The sequence below is a fragment of the Indicator indicator genome, chromosome 1, assembly GCF_027791375.1.
Source record: "Indicator indicator isolate 239-I01 chromosome 1, UM_Iind_1.1, whole genome shotgun sequence".
Taxonomy (NCBI): Eukaryota; Metazoa; Chordata; class Aves; order Piciformes; family Indicatoridae; genus Indicator; species Indicator indicator.
Window position 1 is genome coordinate 45,493,640 of NC_072010.1, and position 15,510 is coordinate 45,509,149.

Consider the following 15,510-nt stretch of genomic DNA (forward strand, 5'->3'; position numbering starts at 1 on the left):
GTAATGTAATGTGATTAACTATTACCAAAGATACACAAGTACGACTAAGCAAACTAATTAACAATGCTGTTTAGCATGTCTCTTAATTTGTTAATGCTCTATAACATGTTCTTTGCACAGCAATTTTGTTTACAGAAGGAACACATTTTTATTATAAGAATTTTTGCTATGGCAATATATTTGTTATTTTTCAGTGTCTTTGTAGGTTATTATGCTAGTTTGAGAATTCAGGCTGCAAGGGTAACCCCTTAATTAATGAATGAGAAAAGCCTGAACAGCGACCCAAACAAAGCAATAAATATATAAAAACTGATGTGGAATACATAACAGTAAAAATTCATATATGGTTTAAAAATGACATTTATCATGCCAAATTAAATGGTGGAAATTTTTTTGCACATTGACATTGGGAAATAGACTAAGTATTTCTTCCTAAGGTCTTGTCTTTCTCCCATCACAATGTCGCTACAGTTTTCTCCCTTACAGCAGAGAAGGGATCCTTTTCAGATAAGGGCACATCTGCTTTAAAATACTCAGAGCTGGACATTATGTCCTATAGTGCTGAGTGGCTTTGGTTGGTTGAATAGGACCCTGAAGAAAACCTGTATCTGAATGCTACAAACTTCAGGAAGAAAAGCTTTGGATCCTCATCTGAATTTTATCACTTGGGCCCATATCTATTTAAAACTATGTTAATACAAAGTGCTCTAGAATAGCTCAAGAGGATAATCCTTGCTTAACAGAAGCGTAGCATGATAACTTAATCAGCCTTTTCCATTTGCAACGTAGGCTGTCTGCATCAATCTACATTCTTAATGATCCCAGTAAGTTCAGAAGGAAGTGTTTTACAAGGAGGAAGAAATAGCTAAGGAAAAAAACTGTCAGTAATTTACTAGGAAGACAAACCACAAAGGCAAAAATTAATTGTACAGTAACCGAGATAACAGCAGACACTATAGGGAGGCTGCCTTTCCATAGTTTAATGTCGCTTACCTTAGTATATTACCATGTTGAAGACTTAAGGATAACGTATACAGAGTGTAGTTTTACAAGTTACAAGACCTTGCTTCAAGTCCCTGAGACAACTAGAGCAGGAAGGGCCTTTCTCAGCTACCCTACTTCCAGTATCAGAAACACATTTTCTGGTGGGATAGGGCTGTACTACACTGCAATCTGAACCCTTATTTTCCACAAAACTTGGGGGAGTGGGTGGCTGCAGCACAGTTTTCCCCTCTGTCTGCAGCTACACCATAATACGTATGTACAGTCTTGGCCATTTGAAGTGTGGCAGGCAGAACGAGAAGCATGAGAAATCATACTCTTCTGTCAGCAATAAGGCATAGTATGAATTCCAGGCATTCATCAAACAGGTACAGTAAATTCACATGTACTATGATGGGGAAGATGGCCAAATACTTTCTTGATTTGCAAGCTTATAAGAACTGTAAATCAATGCATTTTGGTGCTCCATCAACAATCAAAGGAGTTAAATGTGAAAGTAGAACAAATACAAAATGGAAGTAGGCTTCTCTGGAGCAAAGCAGTTCAAAAGTGGCTGACAGACAGACAGTAGATGGATGGATGGATGGATGGATGGATGGATGGATGGATGGATGGATGGATGGATGGATGAGACAATGTACCCCCATCTGGACTCTTCAGAGTGCAAGACGACAAATAGCACACAATCAAACTCCCTCATCAATTTTGTAGTTTTTTGTGAGCTTAAAATATTGCTGTTCCTAAACTGCTATTTGCAGTAGCAGCTGCAGATGAGCTAGAGTTCTTTACAGTATAAGTTACGTGTTTAGAATTAGAAGAATTAACACTAAAACAGTACACTGACCAGAGGGTTTACCTTTTCTACACTGAAAATGAAAATATTTGCTCTATGTCTACAGAGTCTGAGTTACTAAGAGAAGTTTTCTTTAAACAAGTTGTATCTTAAATATATATATGACAAGACTGTTAAATATATCTTTAACATCTATTCATAACTTTGTTACACAAAAATTCTTTCATATTTTGTACTTTAATTGATTTTCAACTCTCAGAGGCAAGGTTTGAGGCCAGCTTACCCCATATCCACTATTAGCTCAAAGGGGTTGGTCCCCACAGAACCATTTTGATAAAACTAGCAGTGATCTTCATGTATTGATCTCATTCAGTTGCTTGTATAAGCAATGGTTGGCAATGACCTTATGTGGAAAGAAGGCTTGGGTGTATGATGTGGCTGAGCATGACTGTAATCTGTGGTAGGAAACAACATTATGTCATACTATAGGGCAACAATTCACTTTTAACTTAGCAATCTCCAAAGCAGTTAAGGTTTACCATGCAGGTAGTTACATAACTGCACTTAGCTTTGGTGTTTTCAGAAGCAAAGCTGTAGAGACTGTGAACGTATTATCAGTGACAGGAAAGCAAAAATATACTTTTGCTGAAGTCCATAAAAAAAGTAATTTGAAAAGACAGAGTGCAATAGAGCCATTTATTTATTTGTTTGTTTATTTGTTTATTTATTATTTTCCAGTTTTAATTCATCACCCCTGACCTTAATATGAGTTAGCTGCATGAAAGAAATTTAATGTTCCACTAGTGAAAATAGTTTCCAAAAGAGCTGGAATTTCCACACAGAACTTCTAAAGTTGTGTCAGCTGGGTAGTTCTCACTGTAGAGAGCAGGAAATGTTTGGAGCCAAGTATTTGATTTTTCTACTCTAAGGCAACTTTACAGAAACTTTTGTGATTGTGTCACCAATTTGAGACTTTACAAAGTTTTCATGTTTTTATCAGTTTTTACTTTAATTTTGCCTGAACTGAGTGAGATTCAAGATTTCCTGATCAGCATTAGTCATTAAAATGAGAGTTGTGGCACATGCTGGACAAACTCAGGTAATCAACTATTTCAAGTTGCCCCTCAAAAAGAGTATCTGTTATAACTTACTGCCAGTCAGGTCTAGAAACTGATAATAACAGAAGCCTGTGCTGCTAATCACTATTTCTCCCTGCTCCTTCTTTCCCCCTCAGAATTATTGATATGGCAGAAACACAATGTAAGAATGTAATCACCTAGGAATCATAGGGAGCTTGTGATACTGCAAAGTATCTTGGTTATCAAGGGAAAGGAGTCTCAGGGAATGACAAGCATTATGTGGTATGATCTTTCCTTGAAATGAATGAGTTTCATTTTTAAATCAATTGTATTTGACTACCAATGCCCTGTAGAAATTCAGTTTAAGAAGCTCTTTTCTGTGATGCCTGAAAGTTATGTTTAATTTCAGTCTGAATTTATTCCAGGCTACTTTATATCTATTTAGCTCTTGTATCAACACTGTAGTTCATCTCAAACAGTTCTTTAACCTCCTTAGTGTATTTATAGAGAGCAATCACATCCTTTCTCAAATCAGTCTTGCTTTGCTAGACCAAACATCTTTTTTAGTCTCCTTTCATAAGATTGCTTTTCCACAGACATCCTAGTAAACTCTGTGTTAATTTAATTTCTCTTGAAGCTGGGCAATCAGAACCATATCTCTCAAGATGAGGTCTAATTAACATCTTTTATATGGTAGGAATATTTTCATGCTTTTTACTGGGAAGCTCTCACCATAATGGTATGCCTTTTCCACAAATGTACCTCAGCCACCCTATGACAACATCCAGACATTATGCAATCAATCCTCTCTATTTCAGTTTCCTGGTGGTGAGCTCCCACTGGTTTCTCTTCCAATTCCCTCAGCAGCACAGATTCCATCAGCAAGAGCCTTGCACTTGGAACATATAGAAAAATATCCCATTTCTGGGGTCTCCAGTCTAGCTCTTCTACAAATACCCTTCTTTCATGTCAGTACTGTCTCCTACCCTTGTAACTTCAGCATACTTGTGCACCAAGACCATTAAATGACAATAGTAAATAAAGATGAACCTCACAGAACACTAAGAGTTTCTTGTCAACACTAATAATTTCTTCCCAGTACAGCTTATTTTGGCTTACCCTTGAAGCACACTTTATCCACCTTCCATTCTTTTCATTGATCTCTGTATCAAACACTTTGCTGAAGTCACTGCACTTCTGTCTGTAAATATCTACTGTTATTTTCTAAGTCAGCTTAACTTTCCACATCCACATTTGGTGAACATATACTTAACATTATTCCATTTACTTAGATTCTCTTATTCCTCTCTACTTAAGTCAGACTTAAACTAGATGCCCAGATCATTTCACTTTCCTTGAATATAGAACCTTCACTTGCTACTCTCTAATGATGTGGTACCCTATATAGTTTATGAGACTTAAAATATTCCCTTTGTCTGGTACTTTCCTTTTTAAGCAGTTTTCTTTTACATGAAGCCTAGAATATAGGAAGTATCCAAATGGTTCATTATCCCTGAGCCTACTCCAGAAGGAAGAATATTCAGCCCACAAAAACCCTAGTTTCCTGACCTACTGACCGCATCAGATATCCTTCGATGACTTGCAATGGAAGACTAACTCCCTTCAGCCTTTTCCCAGCCAGCATACCTGAGCCTATTCTTAGACTGTTCCCAAAGCACTTCTCTACTGAACTGTAGCTAAAGAGTCTGCTTGAGGCAAGCCCTAACCTCTCTGACAATCACCCCACTACTTTGCCTAGTCTGTAGCCTTTTATCCCAGCTGTTGAGTCAGTTACTCAGCCCCAGCTGGGGAACTAGCTGCTCACTGTTAACCCCATCATGCTTGCTCATGAGTTTATCCAATTGTATTCACATATACTTTAAATGTAGGGACAGCTGAGGTCACACCTCAGTTCTGGGTTTCGTTTTGGCATATTTACTCCTAGTATATTATCGGTGTACAGGCTAAAAAGTAAAGCTAAAGAAATAATTCAGAGAAATAATTCATGTTGGTACAAGCAAACATAAACATTGAAAAACAGAGAAAAATTATATATAAAAAACATGCAGATCTAAAATGATCAAAGAAAGATCCCTTGGGAGAAGTAATGGAAATGCCATTACACAAATGACTTTAAAATTAAAAAGAGCTGGAAAAACATAGCAGAAAATAATTCTATATGTTGCTAAAAAATTGGTTATTCCTATTCTATAGCTCTGAAAAAATATTGTGTGATTTAAAGAGATGGAAGAGCTATGAAATGTTTCACTATTACTAGAATTTGTATTAACAGTAAAAGAAAGCACAAGAGTCTTTTTACTTGAAGATTGAAATTCCAATGATTTAAGGTCTCATAAGGCTCCTTTTAACTTTTTTGGTTTTAATCCTCAATTTCACTTATTTGTGGGGTATTGTCTAACATAAGAACTTAATTCTTCTCTCAGTGGGGCACTACAAGAGTGCCTCAAGGAATTTAGCCAGACAAAGTGAAACAGATGTGTTAGACACCAAGGAAGTGGCTTGGTTTCTCAAGCAATGGATGCGAAGGACTGGGGAGTGAGTGCAACAGTGTTGTCTGGATTGAGCTAGGGTGGGGACTTTCATCTTACTGTAAAGGAAAGGTAGAAAAATCAGTTACTCTACTTTGATAAACTGATGCCTTGCCAGCTTCTCTGACTATTTTAAGTGCATATTCCTCACTGGCACACAGCTCAGAGCTGTCTTAGGCAGCAAATAAGCACGAGGCTCAGCAATCTTACTTAAGGCCTTACATCCAAAAGGCTAATCTAGTATGAGGTGTCCCTGCCCATGGGCCCCCTGCCCATGGGGGTTGGAACTAGATGATCCTTGTGGTTCATTCCAACCCTGACTGATTCTATGATTCTATGATTCTATGATTCTATTCTAAGCACAAGTGCACACCCTTACCTACTGAAGCAGCAACTATACTTACTTCTTGTGGTACCAGAGACTGCATTTAGTTTCCCTTTTGTGCCACACAACTGGAGCAAATGTGCATATAGAGGCAAATATGTACAGCCTCACATTTACAGTATGTCTGACAGTGCCTGCCTGGTAGCTTTAGGTATACCTTTCATGAACCCTCCAGTATCTGTATGGAACAGAAAAAGTAGAAGTCCTCAGGGAAAAGAAAGCATCAAAATCCTGGCTTGAGCAGCAGAGGCTGGATTAGATGACCTTCCAACCTCAACGAATGTATGATTCTGTGAAAGGGCAGCTTTATGACCCACCATATCACAGGCTGTGATCTCCTACATATGCCTTCTTTCTCAGAAGAATTAAGGAGTGGGCAAGGAATAAGGTTTGGTCTATTTAAGTGTCTGGGAAATTGCAGTCTGTATTCAGTAGCTGAATGATTTTGGTGAGTCACATATAGGTCTCATCCACATCTTAACATCATTGGATTAAATTAATGACACATTTTCAAAACAGCAATCTCCATTGTCTAAAAGAAAAACAAACAGAACCCCAACAACAAACAAAGCAGCTCTTGGCCATCTAAATTCAAATTCCTTTATAAGACTTGTTTACGAAAATATATTTGTTCCACATTTTACTGGTCTGCCACTTAATAACTGAGCTTTCTCCTAACCACAAAGCACTTCTGCAAATTGTGGATGTGGTCATGTGTGCATAGAGTTAGTATGGTTATTCCTTTTTCTAGGCTTTGCAAAACAAGTTCTGTACCTTTTAAAATCTTGCTGCGTTGTTCCTGAAGTCTGCATCCTACTCTTAATGTGATGAATGGAAGGTATGTATGATGAGGCATGTAAAAGAGGTAGTCTGAACTTCTCCTGACAGAAAAATCTTTTCAGGTAGGTCAGAAAAGGGACCAGGCAAACAATATAACCTGTTTATGTCAAGGTTTTCAGAACCAAGATTGTATAATTCATTACAAGAAGCTAACAACATCCTGCCTTTATCATCTCTCAGAATTTATATTGTGAGCTTTGAAATGTTGGAGCTACAGTGGGCCATTACTACAACTTAATGAAACAGAAGTTTCCATTTCTGAAGAGATGTTTTCATTCTCAGATGATGCCTGGACGTATATAACCCAAAAGTTATTAATTGTACACTGTCTTAATACTTGTGTATCTAAAGTTTTAAGAAAATACCAACTGAACTGCTTTCTTCTGTATTAGCTAAAAGTTTTTATTACTTTTATTATTAAAAGTTTTAAAAAATTTTATTATTTAATCTAGAGCAACATATTAATATAGCTTTCAGCGTGTGGGAAAACACAGGTTTCTGACCATTCTCATAAACAAGAATCATGGGGAAATGAAGGCTGAGGATTATTTTTGTCTGCATCTTTCCTACTCAGACTTCTTAGTCATTTAATCAGCTCTAAGAGTTTCCTTATACCTGTACTTTACACTATATTGAGGTAATTAAAGTTAGGCAGGTTTAAAGAAAGGCACCTAAACCAAAACTATCATCTGTGAAATAAAACTAAAACTAAAGCTCACATATTGCAGTCACTGTACTGAGTTTCCAGTTACTTCTTGGGAAGTCACATACAAGAACTACACAATCACTAGCAACCTTCCTTTTAATATCCAAGCTGTACCTAGATGTGGATTTCTTAACATAAGCACCTTAGGGGAAAGGAATCTTGAACCAGATGAGGTCCCTTTTAGTAATTACATAGGATAGATGCTGGTGACTAACTCAACCAAGAGGAGAGGGGAAAAAGAAAAAGACAACAAATAAAGTAGTTGTATTTTTCAATACTGGAAAAATGTAGGATAGGACACAAGGTGTAACGTTACTTTTGTAAAATATGGGATCCCTGGGAATTATTAGTGAACTCTCACAAGACTTGGCGGGCTGGAGACTTCTTGGCTTGGCAGAAATTGTCCTTCTCAGTTTTGGTACATGTAAACAGGTGTTTTTACATCTGTATCACAGCACACTAGAGATTGGAAGGGATCTCCAGAGATCACCAGGTCCAACTCCCCTGCCAAAGTAGGATGACTTAGGGTAGTCTGCACAGGAATGCATCCAGGTGGGTTTTGAAAGTCTCCAGAGAAGGAGACTCCACAACCTCCCTGGGCAGCCTGTTCCAGTGCTCTGTCACCGTCACTGTAAAGAAGTTTCTCCTCATGTTGAGATGAAATCTTCTATGTTCAAGTTTGAACCCATTGTTCCTTGAATTATTATTGCACACCACCAAAAAGAGCCTGGCCCCCTCCACTTGACACCCACCCCTCAGATATTTATAGATATTGATCAGATCCACTTTCAGTCATCTCAAGACTAAACAGCCCCAGGGATCTCAGTCTCTCTTCATAGGGGAGATGCTCAAGTCTCCTAATAATTCTCATGGCTCTCTGTTGGATTCTCTCCAGCAGGTCTCTGTCTCTCTTGAAATGTGGAGCCCAAAACTGGACACAGTATTCCACACAGTGGTCTCAGCAGTGCAGAGTAGAGGAGCAGAAGAACCTCCCTAGACCTGCTGGACACACCAGGATCCCACTGGCTCTCTTGGCCACAAGAGCACATTGTTGTTCCATGGAGAACTTGCTGTCCACCAGCACTCCAAAGTCTTTCTCTGTGGAGCTGCTTTCCAGCAGGGCTGGAAACCTGTACTGGTGTCTGTTGTTATTTCTCCCCAGGTGTAGGATCCTGCACTTGTCCTTATTAAACATCATGAGGTTTGCCTGCACCCAGCTCTCCAGCCTGTCCAGGTCACGTTGGATGGCTGCACAACCTGACAGGTGTCAGCTAACCCCCCCCAGTTTTGTATCATCAACGAACTTGCTGAGGGTGCACTCAATGCCCTCATCCAGGTCATTGCTAAAGATAGTGAACAAAACTGGACCCAGTACTTATCCCTCCTGAGGAACACCACTTGCCACAGGCCTCCATGTTGACTCCATGCCACCAATCACAACCCTCTGAACTCTGTTGTGGAGCCACTTTTCAATCTACCTCATGGACCAGCCATCCAGGGATGGAGGTGAGGCTGACTGGTCTGTAGTTGCCTGGGTCTTCCTTCTTGCCTTTTTTGAAGACTGGAGTGACATTTGCTTTCTTCCAGTCATCAGGCACCTCTCCTGTTCTCCATGACTTTTCAAAGATGATGGAGAGAGGTTCAGTAACAGTATTAGCCAGCTCTCTCAGCACTCATGGATGCACCCCATCGGGGCCAATGGACTTGTTTGTCTTTTGTTAGTATAAGAGATTGCTAACCTGGTCCTGACTGACCAGTGGAGTGTCCTTTTCCCTCCAGTTCTGCTCCCTTGTTACTAGAGACTGAGGTTCCTGAGGGCTGGTCTTAAGAATAAAGACTGAAGCAAAGACGGCATTCATCAACTCTGCCATCTCTGCACCATCAGTTACCATATCTCCCATACCATTCAGCAGTGGACCTACCTTTTGCCTGCTCTTCCTTTTATCACTGATGTATTTGAAAAGACTCTTATTCTTTTTCACCCACCCCCTACCCCCTCCGCCCCGGTCCCCAGCAAGACTCAGTTCCAAGATGGCCTTGGCCTTTCTTGTCACATCTCTACATTCTCTGGCTATATTTCTATAATCTTCCCAATTGACCAGACGTTTTTGCCACATATTTTAAACCTCCTTATCTAAGAGCTCCTTACTTATCCATGCAGGTCTTCTGCCTCCCTTACTTGATTTTTTTTTCCAAGGGAATACATTTTTCTTGAGCTTGGAGGAGGTAACATTTGAATACTAACCAGATCCCTTGGGACCCCCTTTCTTCCAGATCCCTAGCCCACTGCATATTTCTGAGTCGTCTTTAAGAGGGCAAAGTTAGCCCTCAAACTGCAGGGTTGAAATTTTACTTATCACCCTGCTTCTTTGTCTGTTGATATTAAACTCTAACATGTCATGGTCACTGCAACCAAGATTACCCCCAACTTTGACATCTACAACCTGTCCTTCTTTGTTTGCTAATACCAGGTCCAGCATTGCACTTCTCCTTGTTGGTTCTTCAACTACTTGCAGGAGAAAGTTGTCATCAATTGCACTGCAGGATCCTTTTCCAACTAATATCCGAGTGGTTGAAGTCACCCATGAGCACCAGGGCACTTGATCTTGAGGCTACTTCCAGCTGCCTGTAGAAGGCCTCATCAGTAGCTTCTTCCTGGTTTGGTGGTCTGTAGTAAACCCCCACAACCGTGTAATCCATGTTTGTACGTCCCTTCACTCTTACCCATAGGCTTTCAATGCTTTCATCATCTCCCCCTGGGTTGAGCTCAATACCTTGTAGTTGCTTATTCACATAGAGAGCAACTCCACCACCTCGCCTTGTCAGCCTGTCCTTCCTGAAAAGAACATAGCTGTCCATAACCACATTCCAGCCATGAGAGCTGTTCCGCCATGGCTCTGTCATTGCAACAAGAGCATAACCCTGCGACTGCACCCAGATTTCCAGTTCATCCTGTTTATTTCCCCTGCTTCTTGCGTTGGTATGCAGACACTTCAGAGACTTAGCAGAGGAGTATCTGTTACCATTGTGGGTGCCACATAATCCAACATCCCCTACAGCCCCAGGGATATGAGCAGACCTGGTACCCTGACTCATAATTGTCCCAGGTATGTCCTCGGTGAGCCTGGTTGTTCCCTCTTCCTCCTTTGAAAAAAGTTTAAAGATCTGTCAACCAGCCCTGTCAGTTCTTGTCCCAGGATTCTTTTTCCTCTTAGACACAAGCATTTCCTATCCATAGTCAGCTGGTCTGGGGTCTTGTAGAGTAGCCTGTGATCAAAGAACCCAAAATCCTGCCGTTGGCACCAGTGCCATAGCCACCATTAATCTGCTGGATTTTCATGTTTATGCTGTCATCAGGCATAACTAATGGGGGGACAGAAGCAAACACTACTTATGCTCCTGACCCCTTAATCATTCATCCCAGGGCTCTGAAGTCCTTCATTGCTCTCAAACTTCTTGTTGAGATTTCATTATTGACTACTTGGAAAACCATGAATGGGTAGTAGTCAGTTGGGCAGGACAGGGCAGGAGGTTTTCTTACTACATCTTTAACCCTGTCACCAGGTAGACAACAGACTTCCCTAAAGAGTGCATCAGATCTGCATATAAGACCCTCAACACCCTTCAAAAGTGATTTCCTGATGACAAAAGTGATTTCCTGTGTTTTCCTCTTAACTGCAGATGTTTTGACAGTAGGTTTGCTCATCCTAGCCTCTCTGAGCAACACAGGCTAGACAAGGCTGTTATATTTTGCAGCTTCCTCAGAGAGGGTGATTGCACATTGGAATGTGCTGCCCAGGGAGGTAGTGGAGTCGCCATCGCTGGAGATGTTCAAGAGGAGACTGGATGAGGCACTTAGTGCCATGGTCTAGTTGATTGGATAGGGCTGGGTGATCGGTTGGACTGGATGGTCTTGGAGGTCTCTTCCAACCTGGCTGATTGTATGATTCTATGATGGTGTGAGATTACGTTACTGAAGGCATGATCATCAGAGTTGGTGTGAACATCTCGTTGTTGAGATCCTGAATAGTGAGTGAGGAACTAAGCTAATGGTAAAGTCAGATATCTCAGGATATAGCTAGTGACTTACATTTGCTGCATCTACACCCTTTTTCTTTTCTTCTAGTCTACTTTCTTTCCCTAAGATCCTTTCCCCGCCACTCCCTCTTTCTTACAACATACTTGAAATCTTCAGCCTAGATGTTACAGACTCCTCTGCTTTCATTTCTGTCCCCTCTCCCTAGTCTATGCATTTCTAATCTTGTTCCAGGCTAAAGGATGAGAAAAGCCAGGAAAAAAAGAAAAAAAAGCTTGGTGGTCCTACACCATCTGGAACATCCCTTCTTGTTACTAGGTCTTTATATACTGTTGTACTCCTGTAATAGGAACAGGAAGCAAGGACCGCTCAGACAGGAGGTTTGGATGAGCTGTTCAGATTAGAACAGAAGCAGAAAAAAAGGTTTGCCACCATTTGCTGTCTACTAACCTAACCAGTGGTCTACACTCGGTATGTCTGTGTTCCTGCAAAGAAACTTTGACACCAAGACCTGGACATAAATTCCACAAACTTTGCTGATGCCTGAACAGCTGCAAATAGCTATATTTCAGCAATAGAGTTCAGAAGGTTCTGCGTTTCTGTAAATGTTCTTGCTAGACCTCCATTCCTACTTCATGCCTAAAAGCACTCAAATTTGAATTTTTCCCCTGACATATACAGCCTGGTTGTGCTTCCTATGAAGTAAGGTTCATTTGAATTTTAATAAACCATTTCTTTTCTAACACTTTCCCCAGGATTTGCAGCAGATTCTAAAGTGTCAATTAACTTGGCAATAAAGCCCTTCCAAAAAATAAAATAAAACTTTATTTAAACAGTCAAATAATCATTTAAATTATAAATGAATTGGAACTAAGATTATTCCCTGTATTTTCGCTAGTAGAAGAACAGATGAGAATTAATGGGATTGCCCTCTCTTGAAACTGATGGAGGGAGCTCTAAAATATCCTGCCTTAAATCTCCATTAAACAGTTCCAGATTTACTCAGTGGAGCCAGACACTGTAATTTCTAGTCTGCAGAAGTTCCACAAGGATTCTGGGACTCACTAAACACTAGAAAGATGTGGATTTGCTTCTTGGAATTACCTTTAATGATGAGGCTGGTTTTCTTCCCCAGAGATGGCTAATCAAACTAGCAGGAAAAATGCCTGTGTCGCACTCCTCAGAGATCTTCCCAAACTGTAAGAAAGGGAACAGGTTGTTTCCTGATTGCTAGACAGTTGGGCAAGAGCCAGCAGCTAGAAAGTGCTGCAACTTAGAGCACTGAAATGTGGATCATCTAAAGAGAGGAGAAAATGTTATCACAGTGAGAGACAGCAAGCAGAAGTTAATCAAGACTTTAAACTTTCCTGGTCACTGAGGTTTGCAAATCTCTTTCACCCCTTATCCAGAAACTAAAGCAGAACTTTCCCAGAGGGTTATTTTCTACCTTTAGTCCACATCTGAGGCTAAACTATAGAAGTTAACTATCACCCAGTGACCCCTCCCCAGCAGACAAGAGGAATCAGAAACCATGTGAAGACCCACAGGTAAAAATAAAAGCAGATTTAATGAAACAGACTGGCACCAATGTCAATACAAAGTATATTTATACTCAGCCCAGCAAAAACACAGCAGCCACAAGAGACAAGAAAGCAGTCCCCAAGAGCAGAAGAGAGGTGAGAATAAGACTAATGAGACACCAAAGAAGCCTCTAACAAGAGACTCCCTTCAGAGCAAGCTTCCTGCTTTATAGTGAGTGTGATGCTCGTTGTATGGGATATACCTGTGAGCCAGCTCAAGCCAATGGCTGGCCTGTGATTCTGTCCCAGCAAAACCAGGACACTTTTTTTATTTTTTTGTATCTTCCCTATTGAATTGTGTGGGACTATCTTAGTTGCACAGCAGTAGTCCCTCATACAAGTTATGTTGCCCTAAGAGCTGCAGGCTCAGGAAAAGACATTCAGATGCAATATATTTATTTAGAACTGCTTTTCAGCTTCTTGCTGGACAGATCAGAAGTGGGGCTTGGGGCTTTTTTGGCTTTTTTTGTTTATTTAGTTGCTCATTAATTTGTGGGGTTTTTTTGGTTGGTTAGTTGGCTTTGTTTGGTTTTTGGTTTTGTTTGTTTTTAGGATTTATTTACATTTCAGGTGCTTTCCAAAGAGTCCAAACCACCTATATTAAACATTATCCAATGTTTCATGCAAAGCCTACCACCACTGGGGAGCTTGTGAAATTTTTGAAATTAGAAAACTATTTAAAGAGTGGCACTGTCTTGTAAGGGAAATGCTTTACCAGAATACTTCCAAAAATGTCCATTGTTTCTTTTCCCAACTCTGTCCTTAAAAAGACATTTTCTATGGCACCACTTATAGGTCACATGCAGTCCTTGATAGCCTCATTAAAAGTTGCAGACTTTGAAATATCTAAGTGTTAATATAATGTCACTTCAAAATGGCACTGTTTTATGTGATCCAACATTTTAACATACTGCTCTTTATTCCCCTGTCCCAACAGCAACATTCTAATAGGTCTAACAAAAGCACAAAAATTATGATTTAGGGCCACAAGTCCACCCTTTTCCCACCTTCCAACCCTTGCTAGATTAAGATATTGCCTCATTTACTGCAAGTTACATAGAATGCTGCAATACTTATTTTTGTAAAATCCAGGCAGCATTGAGAGCTGTTCTACCTTTGGCTTTTAATTTCTTGGCATATTTCAGTTCACAGATAGACCCCCTGGAGGAATGTTTTCAGTATGCTGTACTGGTAAATACTTTAAGTATGCACACAATTATAGCTCATTACAACAGTGGGAGTCATTTGCCTGTCTACTTTCTCAGTCTTCGTGTCGAAATGAGATTTCACTGTTATTTTTGGATTGATAAAAATAAAGGGAGGATTTATGCCAACCTTATGTATACTTGGATTTATGTATACATCCATGACATTCTCATACTGACGTGCTAAAAATGTAGTGAGAAGAGGAAATCAGCATCATATTATACAACTCCAGCAACCACCTTATGGCTTCAACTGCTGTGTGTCTACAAGGTAATATTTTGTTATATTTGCTTATGTACATTAAACTGCCTTTATTTTGTTCATGAGCCTCTGATTAAAATAGTAGGTTTTAAAATCTCTCTGTGATTAAGCACCAAGAGAACAGTAGGGAGTCAATTCAGTTGCCTAAATGCCATTTAGTGCCATTTGAATTGCTCTGGGATACCTGGGACATTGAGATGGAGCTGGCAGACACAACACGGCATATAGAAATATAGAAGTGCCATTCTGGAATGAGACCTGGATTCCAGACGGCATACCCTGGAGCATCTCAATTGGTCCTACATGCTTATGTGTGCATAACTTGGAGAAGAATCCAGGGAACTTTAAGGTAGTAATTTAATTTAAGCCCCTACCTAAAGCTGATGGCTACATTTACAGTATAGTCATTGGAGAGAACAGGGTGCCTTAGAAACCTACATTTAAGCAGAAAGCTCTTCAGGTCCTTGGCACCCTCTCTTTACTTCTTTACCTCTATTAAATAAACAGTGAATATGTACATGTAAATCTAGATTTACCTGTCCCAAGTTTAACTATGTGAAGACTGTAACCATTTACAGGGCTTTAAAAGTGTGATTCAGCTCCAGAGTTCAGTAGATAACTGCTATTTAAGATGACTTAGGCTAATCAGGACAACTGAATGGGCATGGCACATGAGACACCGGACCTGTGGGAAAACTTTTTGGAACATCAGATAGAGAGCAGTTCGCTGATAGATTCTGTGGTGTTTCAGATGGAACTGGGTGGTGGTGTTTAGGTGATTGGATCCCTTCATGTGGTGTAGGTGTCTAAGCTCTGTAGTAATCAGTGGAAATCTAAGACTTGATTTAGGCCTGATTGAAGCATCTACTGCTGTCTGAGGTGTCCCAGATTCCTGAACTGCTGGGAAAAAAACAGTGCCTAAACAGGTACTGATGAATTGCACATATGCAATAGGAGCACTGCAGGACGTGTTGCAGATGTCGTGATTATAGTGCATGTGTTACACCATTGATAGTCAGGTGGGGGTTGGGCTCTTCTCCCAGGCAGCTAGTGACAGGACAAGAGGGCATGGT